This window comes from Dreissena polymorpha, chromosome 1 (genome assembly GCF_020536995.1).
Source record: "Dreissena polymorpha isolate Duluth1 chromosome 1, UMN_Dpol_1.0, whole genome shotgun sequence".
Classification (NCBI taxonomy): domain Eukaryota; kingdom Metazoa; phylum Mollusca; class Bivalvia; order Myida; family Dreissenidae; genus Dreissena; species Dreissena polymorpha.
The window spans coordinates 19073034-19083270 of record NC_068355.1 but is presented as its reverse complement, the minus strand read 5'-3'; the positions used below and the strand labels follow the sequence as shown (position 1 = coordinate 19083270).

Below are 10237 nucleotides of genomic sequence, written 5' to 3'. Positions count from 1 at the left end.
TTGCCTCCTTGACCTCAGCCTTTGAGGCAAATACTAGAGTTGCCCTTCCATTATTTTTTTTTATTAACATCTGCCCTAAAATGTGCAAGTCTTAGAGGTTGAACAACATTAAAGACATCTTGTCTTTTATATTTCCTCATGGCCTTGGTCTTTGAGGTGAATCCAACCATTGCCCTTTTCTGCCTATTTTGGGAAAAGGAGTCTGACCAAATTGGGAATTTTTTATCGACAAAATTGGTCATTTTGGGAATTTTTGCTTCGATAAAACGGCTCATTTGGGAAAAAATCCTTATCTGTTCCCTGTAGTTGATGTTTAATTATAATTCATACTCTTCTGAAGGTAGGGATATTATCATTTGGGGTATTTACCATACTCAAACTGTCTATTGTATGACTTGCAAGTTACACACCTCACATGAGAATATATAATGTGACTTTGGCCTTTGAATTTCTGAGACCATAAAATAAAAAAGTTTCAATAAAAGAACAAAGATCTTACAAGCAGCAGAAACTGTCGGTGCACCGCTTCTATGCTTTCCGTCAGGACATCCACCTGTTCCTGGAGAGATATGTTTACTCTTGCATGTCTTATATCATGACCACAAAAGTTCTTACAGGCAGCAGAAACTGTCTGTGCACAGCTTCAATGCTCTCGGTCAACACATCCACCTGTTCCTGGAGAAATATGTTTACTCTTGCATGTCTGATATCATGACCACAAAAGTTCTTACAGGCAGCAGAAACTGTCTGTGTACAGCTTCAATGCTCTCGGTCAACACATCCACCTGTTCCTGGAGAAATATGTTTACTCTTGCATGTCTTATATCATGACCACAAAAGTTCTTACAGGCAGCAGAAACTGTCTGTGTACAGCTTCAATGCTCTCGGTCAACACATCCACCTGTTCCTGGAGAAATATGTTTACTCTTGCATGTCTTATATCATGACCACAAAAGATCTTACAGGCAGCAGAAACTGTCTGTGTACAGCTTAATGCTCTCGGTCAACACATCCACCTGTTCCTGGAGAGATATGTTTACTCTTGCATGTCTTATATCATGACCACAAAAGTTCTTACAGGCAGCAGAAACTGTCTGTGTACAGCTTCAATGCTCTCGGTCAACACATCCACCTGTTCCTGGAGAGATATGTTTACTCTTGCATGTCTTATATCATGACCACAAAAGATCTTACAGGCAGCATTAAACGTTTAATACGAACTTGTATATGTACAACATAAGAAGTGACGTCGATAGTATACATGACGTCGCGTGCATGTTAGCGGATAAACGTCAACGTTATGAATTCCCGACAACATCCAACAATTGCACCCATGAATCCCCCCCCCCCCCCCCCCCACTCCCGAATTTATTTTTATTTATTTTTTTGCATTTTTTTTCCACATTTTTGGAAGATAATGTAATTAATGTCCACACCCCCACACTATACACCCCTCTTCACTCCACCCCTCCCTCCTTTGTGATTGAAATTGAGAGTCCCTTCACCTTTAAAAAGAAAATAGATGAGCGGTCTGCACCTGCAAGGCGGTGCTCTTGTTAATGGATTCAATTATTTCGTAATTGATGTGTTCTGTACATGATCTAGCTAGGACGAAGACAACGTAAGGCTCACCGTTATATATGTATTTTATGTCCACACTTTTCCATTTTCAATGCGCACTGCGTTTTTCGTGGCAGTGAGGAATTTCGAAAGCGTAGTCTTTCCTTTTCTTCCTTGCTGATCAATAATGACCCAGTGTGAACATGGAATCTGATTATAAAATATTTGTTAACTTATAAAAATAGTTTATGTACTACATTTTCTGTATTCATATCCTTGAAGGGCTTGCTTCGCTGGATGGGCTTAAATATCTGGATGGACTGTCTGAATGGGCCACCCTGTCTGAATGGGCTAGCCTGTCTGAAAGGGTTTTACAGGCCTATCAGCACGTTGGGGGCCTGAGCTAGCGTAGCTGCATTAACAAAAAAAAGTACAGTTTTACAAAAATGGACAAAAGCAATAAATATTCATTTTGTGTACAAGTTGCTTCAGTAACTTTACATCACCACTGAGAATAAGTAGATAAACATCTGTTGAAAATGGAACCATCCTGCTAAGAACTTGTTATGAAGCTGTTACTCAAATTAAAAAAAGACAACGAAAGCTAAAGAACTATTGGTAATGTTGCTTGTCTTGTATGTTTTTTTTTTAATGATTGGCTTGTTATATTTGCTGTTTCTATCATGTTTTCCCAGTGGTTCTGCAACTCGTAAATGCCTCTCCAGCGCGGCATAGGATTCCATAGGCTTTTTGCAATAGCGGCACACCTGCCTCGGTCGATAGCGGCAGGACGGATGCGCTGAAATAAATATGGCTCTGTTTCGGGCTACCCTGGCTGGTAGGACTTTCCCGAGGGATTGGGAAGGAGGGGACCTTTCGTAATTGCATAAATGATACAAAATATGAACAGGTGGAGAAGAAATCCAACTATGTTTCCATGTATTAAAATTATAGACAACCTGTTGTCACAGGCAATGACATGCCAAATCGTCGATCCCGGTTTGTCTCCCGGAGTGGCAGGCTCGCTGGTGGTAGACAGGGTGGTCTGCCTGTTGGGAACTGAAACAAGATGAATTGACATTCAGGACAGACTTATGTGAGCAGATGGACCACTCCCTCCATTTCCTCTCCAGACAATTACACAACATTTACATGCAATACTTAAAAATAAAATCTAACAATCAATGGACTCAAACAAAACTCAAACATTTTCTGTGCATGTTATGTAGGTCATGGACTTTTGAGTTATCTTCTTGTCCACCTTGAGGAGTAAAGTGTTTTTGTAGGTATGCTTTTGATCTGGGGTACTCATACTGGTAGTCTAAACAGGAAAGCAACTTAAAAGTATAATGCTTACGTTGAGACGTGTAGTGCTTCTAAGAATTTTTAGACGAACTCTATGGTCCACAGTCCAGCAGCAAGAGAGTGAGATTCTCGTCCCGCACAATGATCTTTAAGAAATCTTTTCTCGAGCCTTGGCTAACGTCAACCAACATGCTTGCTGCCGCCAGTACCCTCATCGCAAGCGACTGGTGTCCGGCACAACACTCCTTCCACTTTTCTCTTTTTGGGCCGCCACCCATCCTTGGAGCCATATGGTCGCACCCAAGGTAGAGACAGACTCAAGTGGGTCAAAGAACCCTTCCCGTAGGCACAGGGGTGCCTTAACCTAACAGGGTAATCAAGAACCGCTGCATTCTAGCAGTTGGTAACCATTTATTGAAGCTATATTCAAAGTTCCCAGGAAATTCTAAGTTTCAGCAGGGGTGTCAATTGTCCCAAATTTGAAATCCGGAAAATTAAGCCGTAGGATAAAGGGAAGAGAGGGCCCAACCCCCCGAGCCCTAGGTTATTGTTCTTTTTTTATAATCTTTCTACAGTACAGCCAAAGCGGAACAAACGTATTTCGCGATCCGCGGCGGCAAGGTGAATCGAGTCGATGCTGCGTCAGTCGTTGAAGCCGCGTCAGTAAGTCGCATTTCGCCGCGAAACTTCGCATCTGTCCGCCGAGGCATGCCGCGATCCGCGACATGATGCCGAGTCGATGCGCATCAAGAAATAAAACATCTTTTAAAAATTATTAGTTACATGTAGTTAACAAATTTTGAAAGAACAATTATAATAATAATTAAAATCATAATAAATTTATTGTGCGCGGATTGTATTAGCATATACATGTAAGCATAGTTAATGTGTCTGGCCAATTAAGTTTGTTTCCCGCCCATAGTGTATGTATTTCACACATAAACAAGGTCGCGTAAATATGTTTTCGCACATACAAGTGGCCAAGGCTCCAGCATATGATGGATTTATAAATTAATTGCATGTTGATTTTGCTATTATATTTATGCTGAGAAAATTAGCAGTTTGAAGCCAGGTCGATAATCAAGACGGTGACGACGTATTTGTTGTTTTGTTAATTATCAGCTTATTTAAACTATTGTTTGAATATGCGTATATAAACAAGTTCTATTTTGATCATATTATACAGTTAATATCGCTACTAATTAACCGATAATCTCGTATATTCCAATTTTGAAGCAAATGCTGGTAAATATTTACGATACACAAACATTCTCGATATTTCCTTTAGTATCAAATACATTTTGGCATTTGTTACTATTTATAGAGATGATGAAATAAAGTCTAATCGGGGCATTTTTCCACTGAACACGCAATTTACGCCTGACGTGATGTTCATGTATTTATACAACATAAAATACACCCAAACTTTCTAAACGACGTTCTACATGTCTGCATAATTTTCGCGCGCTTTTTATGAAACAAAGGATATTTTAGCACTGTTTATTTGACACTAGAATTTGCCAAAGGTCGCGTTAGCATTAAAATTCGGAAGTGTGTTTCGGATTACAAATTTAATAATGATAAGCGAACGAAACATTAACAGTTGCGCGTAATTAATTCTACGCTACACATACATGTATGTACATGTTGGTGGATATCTTTTCACTCGATCCGCCGCGTACGTATGCGGCGGATTTACTACGCGAAAGTACGCGAGGTAAATACAGACTCAGCGTCGATGCGCTGATCGATACCGAGTGCCACGGCGATACGCCGCGTCAACACACGATTCGGCCGCCGCGTACTAATAATCTGGCCATGGTGTAGCCGCAGATTTTGTTTGTGCCGCTTTTGCTGTACTGTAGGTGCAATTTCTGGTGAGTACAATGCGAAATATTATAAACCATGTAATTAACAAACCAGCGTATCCGAAAACGACTGTCCGAAAACATGTCGCGATACATCATTTGCAAATGTAATTAAATATGCATATCGTTTGACTGCAGAAAATGAAAACCAGTAACCAGTAACCTAGCAAATACGCAGTCAATATATTATTTGATTAACATATTGTTTTAAAATATGATATTGCAGTGCTTTACTTTGCCAGTGCCTGCTCGTGTCAGTGCCAGCCGCTTACCAATCAGAAATCAATAAATAAAATCGGTACCAAGCGCAAATGTCCGGAATACCGACGATGCTATAACAATATTCGTTCTGAAATGATCCCGCACTAAAAGAATTTTGTCCCTACCCCCACCCGCCTTAAACAAACTAATCGGATTTAAATTCACCTCAAAATCAGCCCTGGACGGCTCAAATCCGGATTTCCGGAATAATCCGGAAAATTGACACCCCTGTTTCAGTGATCAAAAGTGAAAAAAGGCATTCCTATATGATGTTTGTAGCACTGTTTTACTCACCTTCACTCGACAAGATTGCTATTTCTATGTACCGTCCCCCTGTGTAAGGTAAGAAAATAGTCAGGGTATCAAATCAGCAATATAAATAGAGCTTTTCATGGCAGAGACAAGCAATCGCACAATCTCCTAAAAGGTAGCAAGTTGTCAAAAATCATATCACTGAAATTCTTTTTTGAAAAAGAGGCAAAACTTAAGCAATGTTAATCTTCATAGCATACAAAATAATGCATTCTAGTTAGATTGTAGTATTTTAAACGTGTCAGAATACTTTAAAACGTTTATATTGTCTTTGATGTCTATGGAAAATCTCACTATATTAGTCTGCGGGAATGTGGAGTTTGGGGGGACATTGTTATCAAAAATTCTAGAAGACTACCAATGGTCCCTTTCATCGATATATGCCAACATTTAAGTATAAGTCGACATAATAAAGTAGAAGTAAGTTCCACATACCCATTTTAGTTAAAAAATTTTTCAACGCTTCCTTCGCGTCAGCCTTGTTTCTAAACGAAACAATACATTTTCCGTCGTGTCGTTTTATGAAGTTCACGTTTGTTGGTTTTATTGGGGAAAGAAAAATGAAAAACATAGTGTCATGAAAGGATGTCAAATATTAAGATTTAAAACAAATCAACATATGATAAATTACTTTTTAGCTTGCATAAACAATGTGTAACACTAGACCAAATATAATTCTAACAAGAGATGTGTTTGTCACACACACAAACAATGTCCCTTTTGCGCCGCTTTGAAATTAAATTTCAATATATCATTTAGCAGGTTTAAAAATTATTTCCCTTTTACAGCTTATAACTTCCTTGGATCGTATTTTTTGTCGACATAGCTGTTTAATGTCACTTTTGACCTCATCTGACCTGACCGCGGCTTAACACAAACAAGGGCTGTTTGTAAAACATGCATGCCCCCCATGTGGGCTCTCCGTTGTAGTGACAGCCATTGTGTGAATATGTTTTTTGTCACTGTATGTCGAATCACCTGTGAAATGTATCCAATTAATAGTGCAAAAACCAATCAGGACCTATACTAATCAATTATATCCATTATATGATTGAGTCTTTGATTTTTTGGATTCCTTTCACACATTTTGACTTATTTGACAATATGTGAAACGTGCACACAATTTGTTATGTTTTATTTATTAATGGTAATGAAACATGTTATTTATAGCAGTTAACTCCCCTTGTCAATGACCACCATAGACAGCAATGCAATCTGATTAAAAATAGCCAAGGCTAGTGTTGTGTATTGGGCAAATGTATATAAGTGCAACTTGACCACATGACCAGTATCATGTGTTTACCACACACAGAAGTCAGTTATGTAATAGACCATTTATTCCACTCCCAACTTTGGCCACTTGCCAAGATACTGACCAGTATCAGATGGGGTTGTGAAACTGTGTAAACAGTGAACACCAGTCCATGTAATACTGGCCTACCACTTGTACTAGTTGATTTGGAGTTAATACAGTCATGCATGTAAAAATGAGACACTAAGCCTAAAAGTTAATTATATGTGCCTCTGAAAACTAACCAGAGGAGTGGTTTGAAATTTACAATCTTTACTTGGCATTTGAGGAAATCTGAACTCTCAGGGTTTGGATAGAACATCCCCAAATTAACTTTTCTTTACACTGTTGTTATTTTTGTTCAATACACAAATATTAACCTAACTTTACAAGTCCTGTACAGTAAAGGAAACTAAATCTAAGTTGATATTTTAATATGCTTGATCCTATTTATGTATTAACATTGTTTTATACATACAAACTGTGTTGCTGTTTTTCAATTAACAAGCAGATTAAAAATTAATTATATATTTTTATGTATAATTTGAATTGACAAAATTAAATGCAAGTTGCGTAGCAAGAATTACATGTTTGATTTATTGTCAGTGAATCGTGACATTTTCTCAATGTTTCAGACCACCAGTTTGTCAAAGCTATCAACCGCTTGGATGGTCAAGCTAAATAGAATTGACCCAGCAAATCACAACTGTCCTGTTGCCATATAATATTACATATCATATTACATTGGTTTTTTTCCTCTCCAGACAATTACACAACATTTACATGCAATACTTAAAAATAAAATCTAACAATCAATGGACTCAAACAAAACTCAAACATTTTCTGTGCATGTTATGTAGGTCATGGACTTTTGAGTTATCTTCTTGTCCACCTTGAGGAGTAAAGTGTTTTTGTAGGTATGCTTTTGATCTGGGGTACTCATACTGGTAGTCTAAACAGGAAAGCAACTTAAAAGTATAATACTTACGTTGAGACGTGTAGTGCTTCTAAGAATTTTTAGACGAACTCTATGGTCCACAGTCCAGCAGCAAGAGAGTGAGATTCTCGTCCCGCACAATGATCTTTAAGAAATCTTTTCTCGAGCCTTGGCTAACGTCAACCAACATGCTTGCTGCCGCCAGTACCCTCATCGCAAGCGACTGGTGTCCGGCACAACACTCCTTCCACTTTTCTCTTTTTGGGCCGCCACCCATTCTTGGAGCCATATGGTCGCACCCAAGGTAGAGACAGACTCAAGTGGGTCAAAGAACCCTTCCCGTAGGCACAGGGGTGCCTTAACCTAACAGGGTAATCAAGAACCGCTGCATTCTAGCAGTTGGTAACCATTTATTGAAGCTATATTCAAAGTTCCCAGGAAATTCTAAGTTTCAGTGATCAAAAGTGAAAAAAGGCATTCCTATATGATGTTTGTAGCACTGTTTTACTCACCTTCACTCGACAAGATTGCTATTTCTATGTACCGTCCCCCTGTGTAAGGTAAGAAAATAGTCAGGGTATCAAATCAGCAATATAAATAGAGCTTTTCATGGCAGAGACAAGCAATCGCACAATCTCCTAAAAGGTAGCAAGTTGTCAAAAATCATATCACTGAAATTCTTTTTTGAAAAAGAGGCAAAACTTAAGCAATGTTAATCTTCATAGCATACAAAATAATGCATTCTAGTTAGATTGTAGTATTTTAAACGTGTCAGAATACTTTAAAACGTTTATATTGTCTTTGATGTCTATGGAAAATCTCACTATATTAGTCTGCGGGAATGTGGAGTTTGGGGGGACATTGTTATCAAAAATTCTAGAAGACTACCAATGGTCCCTTTCATCAATATATGCCAACATTTAAGTATAAGTCGACATAATAAAGTAGAAGTAAGTTCCACATACCCATTTTAGTTAAAAAAATTTTCAACGCTTCCTTCGCGTCAGCCTTGTTTCTAAACGAAACAATACATTTTCCGTCGAATCGTTTTATGAAGTTCACGTTTGTTGGTTTTATTGGGGAAAGAAACTGAAAAACATAGTGTCATGAAAGGATGTCAAATATTAAGATTTAAAACAAATCAACATATGATAAATTACTTTTTAGCTTGCATAAACAATGTGTAACACTAGACCAAATATAATTCTAACAAGAGATGTGTTTGTCACACACACACACAATGTCCCTTTTGCGCCGCTTTGAAATTAAATTTCAATATATCATTTAGCAGGTTTAAAAATTATTTCCCTTTTACAGCTTATAACTTCCTTGGATCGTATTTTTTGTCGACATAGCTGTTTAACGTCACTTTTGACCTCATCTGACCTGACCGCGGCTTAACACAAACAAGGGCTGTTTGTAAAACATGCATGCCCCCCATGTGGGCTCTCCGTTGTAGTGACAGCCATTGTGTGAATATGTTTTTTGTCACTGTATGTCGAATCACCTGTGAAATGTATCCAATTAATAGTGCAAAAACCAATCAGGACCTATACTAATCAATTATATCCATTATATGATTGAGTCTTTGATTTTTTGGATTCCTTTCACACATTTTGACTTATTTGACAATATGTGAAACGTGCACACAATTTGTTATGTTTTATTTATTAATGGTAATGAAACATGTTATTTATAGCAGTTAACTCCCCTTGTCAATGACCACCATAGACAGCAATGCAATCTGATTAAAAATAGCCAAGGCTAGTGTTGTGTATTGGGCAAATGTATATAAGTGCAACTTGACCACATGACCAGTATCATGTGTTTACCACACACAGAAGTCAGTTATGTAATAGACCATTTATTCCACTCCCAACTTTGGCCACTTGCCAAGATACTGACCAGTATCAGATGGGGTTGTGAAACTGTGTAAACAGTGAACACCAGTCCATGTAATACTGGCCTACCACTTGTACTAGTTGATTTGGAGTTAATACAGTCATGCATGTAAAAATGAGACACTAAGCCTAAAAGTTAATTATATGTGCCTCTGAAAACTAACCAGAGGAGTGGTTTGAAATTTACAATCTTTACTTGGCATTTGAGGAAATCTGAACTCTCAGGGTTTGGATAGAACATCCCCAAATTAACTTTTCTTTACACTGTTGTTATTTTTGTTCAATACACAAATATTAACCTAACTTTACAAGTCCTGTACAGTAAAGGAAACTAAATCTAAGTTGATATTTTAATATGCTTGATCCTATTTATGTATTAACATTGTTTTATACATACAAACTGTGTTGCTGTTTTTCAATTAACAAGCAGATTAAAAATTAATTATATATTTTTATGTATAATTTGAATTGACAAAATTAAATGCAAGTTGCGTAGCAAGAATTACATGTTTGATTTATTGTCAGTGAATCGTGACATTTTCTCAATGTTTCAGACCACCAGTTTGTCAAAGCTATCAACCGCTTGGATGGTCAAGCTAAATAGAATTGACCCAGCAAATCACAACTGTCCTGTTGCCATATAATATTACATATCATATTACATTGGTTTTTTTCCTCTCCAGACAATTACACAACATTTACATGCAATACTTAAAAATAAAATCTAACAATCAATGGACTCAAACAAAACTCAAACATTTTCTGTGCATGTTATGTAGGTCATGGACTTTTGAGTTATCTT

The 10237-nt window shown here is 37.6% G+C and overlaps 1 long non-coding RNA gene across 1 annotated transcript; it reads right to left on the bottom strand.

Moving 5' to 3' along the window:
• Positions 1-535: 535 nt before the first annotated feature.
• Positions 536-3223, bottom strand: LOC127873488 (uncharacterized). Its single transcript, XR_008046180.1, has 3 exons — positions 2918-3223; positions 2520-2619; positions 536-559 (listed from the first exon to the last, which is right to left on the bottom strand). It is a non-coding gene; the product is annotated as an uncharacterized LOC127873488 (long non-coding RNA).
• Between the last annotated feature and the right edge of the window lie 7014 nt (positions 3224-10237).